General features: G+C 45.5%; 1 pseudogene; it reads left to right on the forward strand.

The window, feature by feature from the left end:
* The window catches only part of LOC102873853, a 38373-nt pseudogene extending 36713 nt beyond the window's left edge, over window positions 1–1660 (forward strand).
* Window positions 1661–10343: the final 8683 nt, after the last annotated feature.

Raw genomic sequence — 10343 nt, forward strand, 5'->3', positions numbered from 1 at the left:
TGCCGGGGAAGGAGGGACAACCTCCTCCTGTACCAGTCAGATCTGATTTGACGGTACACGCATGCAAAAATAATAATAATTAAAAAAAATTTAAAAAAAAAAGACTTTCTGGAACCTTTATTCACTGTTGGCGGGAGTGTAAAATGGTACACCCTCTACAGGAGGAGGTATGGAGCTTTCTCAAAAAATTGGAAATAGAAATACCATTTGACCCAGCAATTCCACTACTGGGAATATACTCTAAAGAAACCAGAACTGCCACCCAAGCAGATATATGCACATCTATGTTTATTGCTGCTTTACTCACAATAGCAATGAGTTGGAAACAACCCAAGTGCCCACCAACAAAGGATAGAGAAGCTGTGGTATATTCACACACTGGAATATTATGCAGCATTGAAAAACAAGAACTCATGAAATAATATATAAAATGGGTGACTCTGGAGGACATTATGCTGAGTGGAATATCTCAGCCACAAAAGGACAAATACCGTGCACCACTGTTATAAAGCAGGACTGACATCAGGTTTGGGGTAAAACTAAGAAAAGGAGAAAAATAATGTACACTGCATTGAAACAGATTTGAGGGAGAGAAAGGTTTCAAAGGGATATAGGATTAGGTACTATTTGCATGACAAGAGCCCAGAGTAAGAACTGCATAGTAAAGTGGACCTGGGGTGGGGGAGGGATTGTATAACAATGAAAAGAATTTTTTCCCCCAAAAGAGAAAAGTGAAATGTGGGGAGGGGCGGGTAGGAAGGAAAATATGCAACAATGAATGAATGGAAATAAAGGGGAAAAAAATTTCTGGGTCTTAAATGAACTAAAAATAATTTTCATTAGGTCACTGCTCTTAAATCCCATCCCCAAATTAAGATTATTTCTACCTCCAGACACCCAGGAGAACATCAAGGAGGAGATCCGAAGACAGGAGTTTCTTTTTAATTGTTTACATTGAGATTTACAAGGTGGCATAAAGGATTTATCAAAAGAAAGATTATGGGAAGTACAAAGAATTTTGACAGCCCTCAAAAGAAAACTGAGAGAAGCTAAAAGACAAGAGTGTGAAACCAAGATTGCACAAGATGATGTTTCCAAAGAAGAAATGAGTGAAAATGAAGAAGTTTTAATATCCTCCTTGCCCAGGGGAATGAGATTCTGACTGAGCAGGAGGAGCTTGTAGCCATGGAGCAGTTTCTGGGCAGACATATTGCCTCAGAGAAAGAAGAGATAGAGCGTCTGAGAGCGGAGATTGCAGAAATCCAGAGTCGTCAACAGCATGGCCGAAGTGAAACTGAGGAGTATTCCTCTGATAGTGAGAGTGAGAGTGAAGATGAAGAGGAACTTGCAGATCATCCTGGAGGATTTACAGAGATAAAATGAAGAGCTGAAGATCAAGAACAATCACTTGAACCAAGCAATCCACGAAGAGCGGGAGGCCATCATTGAACTGCGAGTGCAGCTTCGGCTGCTGCAGCTGCAGCGGGCGCAGGCCGAGCAGCAGGTGCCTGATGAGGAGGAACCCGAGTGGCGTGGGGCCGGAGTTCAGCCACCCAGAGACAGTGCGCACGAAACAAAAGCAGTGAAAGAGCAGCCAAAGGCCATCAAGGAGCAAGGAAAGCCATCGCCAAGCAAGGACAGGAAGGAAACGCCCATCTGAGCCACCTGGTGGACTAGCCTCACAGACCTGTGCATCTTACTGTAAGGCTGGGACTCGGCGTGCACAACCCCTGTGTACGTTCTGTAAAGATGACTCTTCTCCTCAGCGATGCTTTCCTTCCTCTTAATGTTTGACTTCTACCCTCCAGGCTCAGGTTATGGGACAAAGCAACGAAAGCAGTTTGGACTTCTAGAGGACAGATGAGTTTTCCAGATAATAGCAGTTTATTTGAAGATTCATTTTCTTGTTTAACTTAAAATAACTATTTTAATCCTTGAGTGGCTTCTTTTTAAAACCAAAAATTGTCTTTACTTTTTTTTCCCCCAGCCACAGCAAGATCAGTATCTTTCATTCAAGGAGGAAAAAACAGAAGCCAGTTAAGTGCTGTGTCTGCCTTGTGGCTTGATTGTTGTCTGACTGTCAAGATCTCTGCTCACCCAGTCACCCTTGCTTGTGCCTTTTCTACCGTTTTGGTGCAGATGATATGCTGGGAGCTGCCTCACATCTTCTGACTGGCCAGAACGGCTTTCTGGGGCTTTTCTTTACCACTTTATCCTGCTCACATTGTAGTTCCAAACCGCAGTAGGAGCCACATCACCAGGACAGCTACGTTTGGTCACAGATAAAGCTGGCTGCCCATGCACTAGGCCTGGGCCAGGACTGTAGCTATGCCACAAGCACCCAGGAGCAGCACTGGCCCGCCCCCCCTCTACCCTCAGTTAACACTGCTCATAATCAGCAAATACTTCACAGCTGAAGGCAGCAGCATTGACCCAGTCCATCCTCAAAAAGGATCTGTTTTAAAACCAGAAATCCTTTTTGTGAATGACCTTTTGTTATGAACAAAAGGATTTCTATTACTTGCTTTGGCTAGAATGTAAATGTCTCTTTGCCTGAGCAAGCATATGTATCTTCTTAGACAGAAGTTTTAAATTACTCTTATCACTTCATCGAGTCTACTGATGAACTCCCAATTGACACAACTGAGCAATAGAAAAAAGAAATTTTTCTTTTTAATGACAGCTAAGACACACCTCCCTATCCCCACACATACATACACCCTCTTGCCTCAAATTCTTGTCTGCATCACCTGAAGCTTTTTTTCCGACAGCTGTATCTCCATTGCACTCAGTGGAAGTAAATGGCATTCTTGAGACAGGTCAGAATCTCCCCGTAGTGAAAGCAAACACACACACACTCAAGATGATGGACACAAATTCCTTCCTACTTTGTATTTATTTTCAGCACCCGTTCTGTGTGCTTTTTAACCTCTACCTATTGCACTGTTGTGACTTGTTGGCCATTATATGATTTTTGTACGGGGGAAAAAGCTTTCTTACAGAAATCAGCATACTATTTTTTTTTTTAGCATACTATTTTTTTCAATCTGGAGAGAAGATATTATGGTGACTGAAAATATGGTCAAATGTCATATATAAAATGTATAAAAGCCTTGCTGTCCTGTCTACCATATTACATTTTATATTTGCGGGAAATATTAAAGATTTCTTTTTTGTTTGTGTAACTCTAAAAAAAAAAAAAAGATTATTTCTACCTAACTGGACTACCAGAAGCAATGTTCTCGCTTAAATCAAATTTACTTTTTATATCTTCTAATGCCTTTGAATTTTGGGGCTGGAGAAGAGTCTTAAACAAGTAAAACAAGTAACTCTGTCTTGGAGACGGTGAAGCCAAATTTCTCCTTGGAGGCCAGGTTTTTGAAGCTCTGTCTCACATATTTTGGGCATGTGGTCAGGAGGGACAGATCCTTAGAGGACATCATGCTCAGAAGGGTGTAGGGACAGTGCAGGAGAGGAAGACCCCGGATGAGATGGATTGATACAGTAACCGGGGAAATGGGGGTTGGTGTGTTGGGATTAGTGAGACTGGCCCAGGAAAGGGCAGGGTTCAGAGCTACTGTACATAGGGTCACTATGAGTCACAGGTGATTCGATGGCACATGATGACGACAATGGTAATTTCAGGCCGAGTGAAAATTCACCTGAAGTGCACTGGCTTGCATGGTCTTTCTTCATAGAAAGCATTTCTCTAAGAAGACAGTGGAAAGAAGCTGTCAAGAATCACAGGAGTTGTGTGAGAGGGAGAGCCACCAAGAGACTTGGGGAATTTATCTTTTACTCAAGAGTTAGTAACTCTTTCCTTTGATTTCTCTATTAGTTTCCTAAATGAGTTAAGTTCTATTTTTAGAAACGAAACACCCAAGATATGATAATGATCATACTGAAACACAATCTATGTCTGCTTTCTTTCATAGGGAGAGGAAGGAAAAAAAAGTAAAATTCATTGCTATCGAATCAGAAGTGACACCTAGCCGACCTGCTGGTGGATTCAAACGATAGCTTACAGGTTAGCAGCATAACTCCCTCTGAATGATGCCACCAGAGCCCCCCTTTGAGTGGGAAGGAATATAGTAAGAAATAAAGGCATTAGAAAATGTAATCTGGATATTAATCCAAGAAAGCAACCTATCTGAATTAGGGATACATCAGCAAAGGGCATTCATTTCTACTAATATGTGTTTAATCTCTTAAGAGTAGCACCTAAATGTTATTCTGAAGCTAAAGTAACCACCTTTCCAGCAAAAGCACTAATGTGGATCAATGATTTTTTTTAAAAGCTAATGGTTTCTCTATTGTAGCCAAACACATAACTAAATCATGAGCTAATACAATCAAGAAGATGTATTCAGGGGCAAAATCCCCAAATAACTCCAAATTTCCATCTGAAAACATGCTAGTGTAACGGAGCTCTGGTGGCCTAGTGGCAAGAAATTGCACTGCAATCCTGAAGCCGTGCATTTTGAATCCACCACATACTCCACTAGAGAAACAGGGGAAAAATCTTCTCCTGTGCCAGTCAGATCCAATTCAGTGGTACACAAGAAAAAACAAAAACAAAACCCCCAAAATATACCAGGTGTTTTGACTTTTAATGACAGATGAGGGTATTTTATTAAGTCAAGGTGTCAGGAAGAACAGATTTCTAAGTGGTCATGGGTTGGACACAAGCGTCCTGAACAGAGGGAACAGGAGAGGTATTACAATAAACCTCATCTTCAAAAACCACTTTTATACAAGTCAAAGTATCTGACAAGACCTGGAACATACCCAAACACCTCCAGAACAACATATCTACCAAGTGAGTGGTGGTGGTATTATTAGCATTATTATTGGTAATGCCATTTTTCTTCCATACCTGCTGCTGAATCTGTCCAGCCTGCACCACAATCTGCTCCGTTGAACTGTTGCTGTTGGTTGTGTACTGTTCCATGTCAGAATCTTGCTCACAGTGTACTGTACCGTGGAGATACTAGGAGACGCCAAGGTACACTCCTGTTGAAAATGCTGAGAGAGGAATTAACATGAGACTGGGAACCACAGCTCTGCCAAACAATTAACACTAATGGAGGTATCTATTACTGTATTTCATTTCTTAAAAAAAGGGTACAATAGGAAACTTTTGTATTTAAACTAGGAGGACAATGGACAGTCATCACAAAGATCCCAGAATGCTGTTTCAAAAATGTTTTTACTGCTTTTCTTTTGGCAACTCTGTGTCTCAATATTATGTGTTCTTAGAAATAGTCATGATGCTACAAGCTTTCTTTGTTGAAGACTTACTTAAGCCTGATTCCAGTCTGCACACATACTTGAGAGAGTAAGCGATTTGATTTGTAACATATATTTGTTGCCTACCAGACAATTACAGATAGTGTGTACTTGCATGCTGAAATCTCTTTTAAGAAAGAAAGGCCTAGTTAAACAATTGTGAACATTTAAAGATTTGCATTTCAACCAAGGGCAAGGAATGAAAAGAAATGGTATTAATACTTATAGATTGAATATTAAGAAATAGACTCAGATTATTTACTAAGGTTGTGACTTTCCCTCATGTTCTCCAGCCTTAAATTTGTTTCCACACAACCATTTATACACATATTGTTACATGACATTGATTTCAATCTCTAAAACAAAACAGCAGTTTCCTACATCCTCCTATGTTTAAGGTTTCCATTTATCCTTCTCTGTCCCTTCCTGCTTTCTGAGTTTCACCTTTAGGCTAAAGTTGCCTTTTTGGTCCCCTATAGCTGACTGTTCTTTATAGCATGTACACATGCTATAAAGGAGAGAGTGTTTTCTCCTGATAGGTCTGTTGTTTCAGGCTCAGTTTTAATTTTCATAATGAAAATCTGAAAATATATACAAAAGAAGGGGAAAACACAACATTAATACCCATAATCATTACCCAACTTCAACAGTTTTTAATTTGTGGCCAACATTGTTTCGTGCATACTTTAGCACCCCCCTTCTGGATTATTTTAAAAGTCCTATTCTTCAAAAGATCTTAAATATTTCTGCATATTGCTAAGGGGAGCTCTGCTGGCTAACAGATCAGCAGGGGTGCTGTCAACCCAAAGGACATGGCTTGGAACCACCAGCTGTTCCTCAGGAGAAAGATAATCTTCCCGCATGATTTACTGCCTCTGAAAAACGCGCTAGTCTATAAACTGGTTTTTAAACTTTTTTCTATTATGACTTACAGTCAGAAGAGAATAAACAGATATGTCTTGGAGACTGTGCAGCTGGAGTGCTCTTTGGAGGCAGGAACGATGAGGCTTTGCCTCCTATACTTTGGGCATGTTGCTAGGAGGTGCTATTCCTTGGAGAAGGACATGATGCTGGGAATGGTGGAGGGTCGCTGAAGGAGAGGAAGACCCTCAATCAGGTGGACTGATATGGTGACTACTCAGTGGGCTCTTGTGTGTCAGAAGTGTGATGGAGCAAGATAGAACAGGGTTCAGATTTTTTTGTTCAAAGGGTCGCTATGAGTTGTGCTTGACTTGAGGGCACCTACCAACGACAACAATCAGAAACCTATTTCATAACAGTTCTAATTACATATAAGCAACTCTGGAGACATAGCAGTTTATGTGTTGAGCTGTCAACCAAAGGTCAGGGGTCTGAAAACACCAACCACCAGTACAGAAGAAAGAGGAGGCGGCCTCTCAGCTAAGATTGATGGCCTCAGAAACCAGATGGAGAGGTAATGAATGCTGGGACCAACTGGCCAGTAGTGGGGGTGGTTCTGGTTTTTTCCTAGTCATTAACATACAAAAACACGGAACGGAAAATTTATCCTTACAGAATATAAAATGAGAGTTGATATTTTCTGCTGTTTTGACTCACTAACCTGATTTCACAATTCACAAATAGGTCCTAATCTGTGCTTGATATGGGCTAAAGGACAAAGGGCTGCCCAGTTTCCCCACCATCCTATGGAAGTTACAAAAACACAAGGAAAGAAATATTTTTAGCACATGAACAGATTAAAAACAAGATAGGGGCAGAACAGAAAAGAGAAACACAACCAACTAGAAATATTCTTATTCATAGTGACTTTCATGTGCTAGTGAACTGCATTCCATGGTATTTGCAAGGCTGTTAACTTTTAGAAGCTGACCACCAAGAGTCACCAGGTGGGTTCTGACACCCAACTTTTTGGTTAGCCGTGAAGTGCTCACCAACTGGTGACTCTTAAGAACCGAGGTAAGTCTCTCAGTGGCCACTAAGGAGTTCTAAGACAACTGGGGGCACGTGAGCAGACCAAAACTTTGAAAATGCAAGTGTTTTCTGGTTTTGAGGCAAACAAATACACTCATCTTGTAGTACCAAGGCTAAATCACCTACTCCAAGGTCGAATATATAAAAACATTTTTTAAGTCAGACTTCTACATCTATTAATGAGTACAAGGGCTACAAGAGCAAAGAAAATGATTATAGCAAGGAATAAAATCTTATGTCAAGAGTGCAAACAAAAAACGCTCCTCAAAGTTTTAGCAATGAGAGTGGAACGCTGTCTTCTGACACCAGTTAAGTGAACTTAGCAAATGGAATTATAAAAATAGGCACCATATTGAAGACTTACTCAAAGTGCCAGGGACATTACTAGGGAGTTCACATTAGTAAAAAGATTTTTTTCCATGTTCTAAGAGAAGTTTTTTCCACCTCCCCTCAAGTCAGCCACTGATCCAGGGTACAAGAAGACAGGTCAGAAATGAGTTTTCCAATCTTTAAAAAAAAAAAAACCAAAACACAAAAAACTTCTTGAACTAAATGCCGGAGGAAAATGGGCACTCTCCTCCCATGCACTTTAAGCCTCTGCAAATCCACTGGTCGGTCAGCTACAGGTAAGTTCTGACTGCGTGGTACAGGACAAGAGCACAAGTCTCCTACCTGACACTCTGGACAGAATGAAGTGCTAAAAGCCCTCAGCAGGCCTTGTGCCTACCAGGCCGTCCAGCCCAAGCTCTGCCCTCTGCCTCAAACAAACTGTGCTGCTGCATATGCCTCTGTGGGCCAGCAAAGTGGCAGCGTTACTGGGCCTTTGATAGCCAGCACACAAATACTTCCACAGGGCTCAAATTAGTCCCCTCAGAGCACTCACCTACACTAGCTGTTCACCTGCCAATCTACACTGGGCAGGAACCATTCCTGTTTACTTCTGTCCACACCACTCCCCATCACACTGATCCAGGCTTGGCACGGACTAACTGCTCCACATTTGGCTGCCAACGAAGATCTCCTCTCATCCTAATCTCATCCTAAGGAGGGCTCCATCACACTCAATTCTAAACACATGTGATGAGAAAACCTTAAAGAGGGGAGTAGAAAGTACATACACACACACTTTCACACACACACAAAAAAAATGACAAGCCTGGAAACAGCGAACACCAGAGTCCTGGGGAACACACGCAAGGCCAATATGGACACACGTAGGGATTCCATTTCCCAAGGGGAGGGGGAGTTCACAGATGAGTGAGCAAGGAGGTAAGGCTGTACGGAAAGCCGTGCAGCCTCCGGGCAAAAGAAGGCGCAGGGCCATCGATCTTCCAAGAGCGAGGTCGCAGGCACTGAATGGATGGCTTTCCAAGCCCGGCCAGACACGCAGCGCCCTTGGTTGGGCTCCAAGACGGAGGTGTGCGGTGGTGGCCCGGGCGAGCGGGGCGGGAGGAGAGGAAATGACGAGCCAGGAGGGGGCTGGTCACGGCGGGCGGGGCGGTGGGCGCGCGAATGGGCCCCGCCGTCCACCCCGTCGGGGGGGACCCGGGCGCGCATCCCCTCGGACTCCCTCCCCCGACCCAGACCGACCAGACACACTCCGAAGGCTGGGGGAGGAGTGGCCGTCCCGAAGGCCGGAGCGTGGAGAATGCAAAGTTTTAAGGCTGGAACCACTGGGACATAAAACCGCCGAGGCCCGGGGGGCTCGTGTGTACCTGAGCGTAGGGACATTCATGACGGGCAAGGCCAGCTCTAGGTCTGCGACATGAGAACTTGGTGTAAAGGTCGGGGGACAAGGGACGCCTCCTCGACCGGCAACGGCACCCTGCGAGGGTCGGGACCCCGAGCTACCAGCTCCTGGCGGCGCCATTCCCGCACAGGGTAGCTCCCTGCAGGCTTTAGGAGGCTGTGACCCGAGGCCCCGGCCGGTTCCAGGCCGGCAAAGACAGTCCCCTGGCTCGGGTAGGCTCAGCTCCACTCCCGGGCTCGACGGACCCCTGGGCCTCTCCTGAGTGGTCAGCGAGACCCGCCAATCGGGGCGCTGGGGCCGTCTCTGGGCCGCTGGATATTGGCTCCTCATACTCACCGTGCCTCGCTCCCCCGGTCCGCTGCCCGCGCTGATTGGCTCCAGTACCGGACTCCGACGCCCAATCAGAGGCTCCAGCCGCCGCTCCCGCCGCCACGGCCGCTAACTCGCAAAATGGCGAACCTGAACAAAGAGGAATCGGGCCTCCCTCCAACCGTCTCTGCGCAGGCGCCACTAAAGCCACGCCCCCACTGACAATTCTGGGCTCGTCCCACCCACCCTTGAAAGAACATTGCGCAGGCGTCCTAGAAGCCACGCCCCGTCTCCTGATTTGCCACCACCCACAGCCAGAAGTGTATACTCTCCTCTTCACGACGCATCAGACCCTTCAACTCAGTCACCTCCTAGATCCTAGTATCACGCAGGCGCTAACTAAGCCCTTTCGCAACTACCCACCCCCGACTCGGCTACCAGTGGAGACACTTCCCCGATGCTAATGCGCAAGTGCCGCTCTTCCTAACTCGCCGTCCGCTGTGTCGTCACGCATGCCGGGGCGACGGCGGGAGATTGCACGGAATTTACCGCCGGAAGTTCGGCGGCCATCACCAAAGAGTGTGGGCTCAGCTAGCTAGGTAGAGGGGTTCATTTCCGCCCCGCTACCGAGTGGTGGGCGGCCATCTTAGGTGCGTACGAACAGGGATGCAGCGGGATTGGTTCCGCCTCTGGGCTCGTCCGGGCTCCCCACCTACCAGCGCAGGATGCGGATCCCTTCCTCGCGGGGCGGGGGCCTCCTAGGTGACAACTCTTTTCCACGTGAAGGGAGACCCTGGTAATACTGGGACTTTTGAGCCGCTTCCCCAATTGCAAACGGAACCCCAGGAGAGAACCTACACGCACGTTGATCAGCCCTATGGAATCAGTAAAGGGAGGCTTCTCCAGTTTGTCCACCCCCCACCCCCCCCAGTAAAAGGGAGTGACCCTTGCGAAGCCGCCTTTCCTTTTAACCCTGCCCATCACTCACACTCCCCTGTCCCTTCCCCGATGCTGCTTATTGAGACTGTCGCCAGGTCCCTCC

This window comes from Elephantulus edwardii, unplaced genomic scaffold, assembly GCF_000299155.1.
Source record: "Elephantulus edwardii isolate Elephantulus edwardi_28Jun2011 unplaced genomic scaffold, EleEdw1.0 scaffold00017, whole genome shotgun sequence".
Classification (NCBI taxonomy): Eukaryota; Metazoa; Chordata; class Mammalia; order Macroscelidea; family Macroscelididae; genus Elephantulus; species Elephantulus edwardii.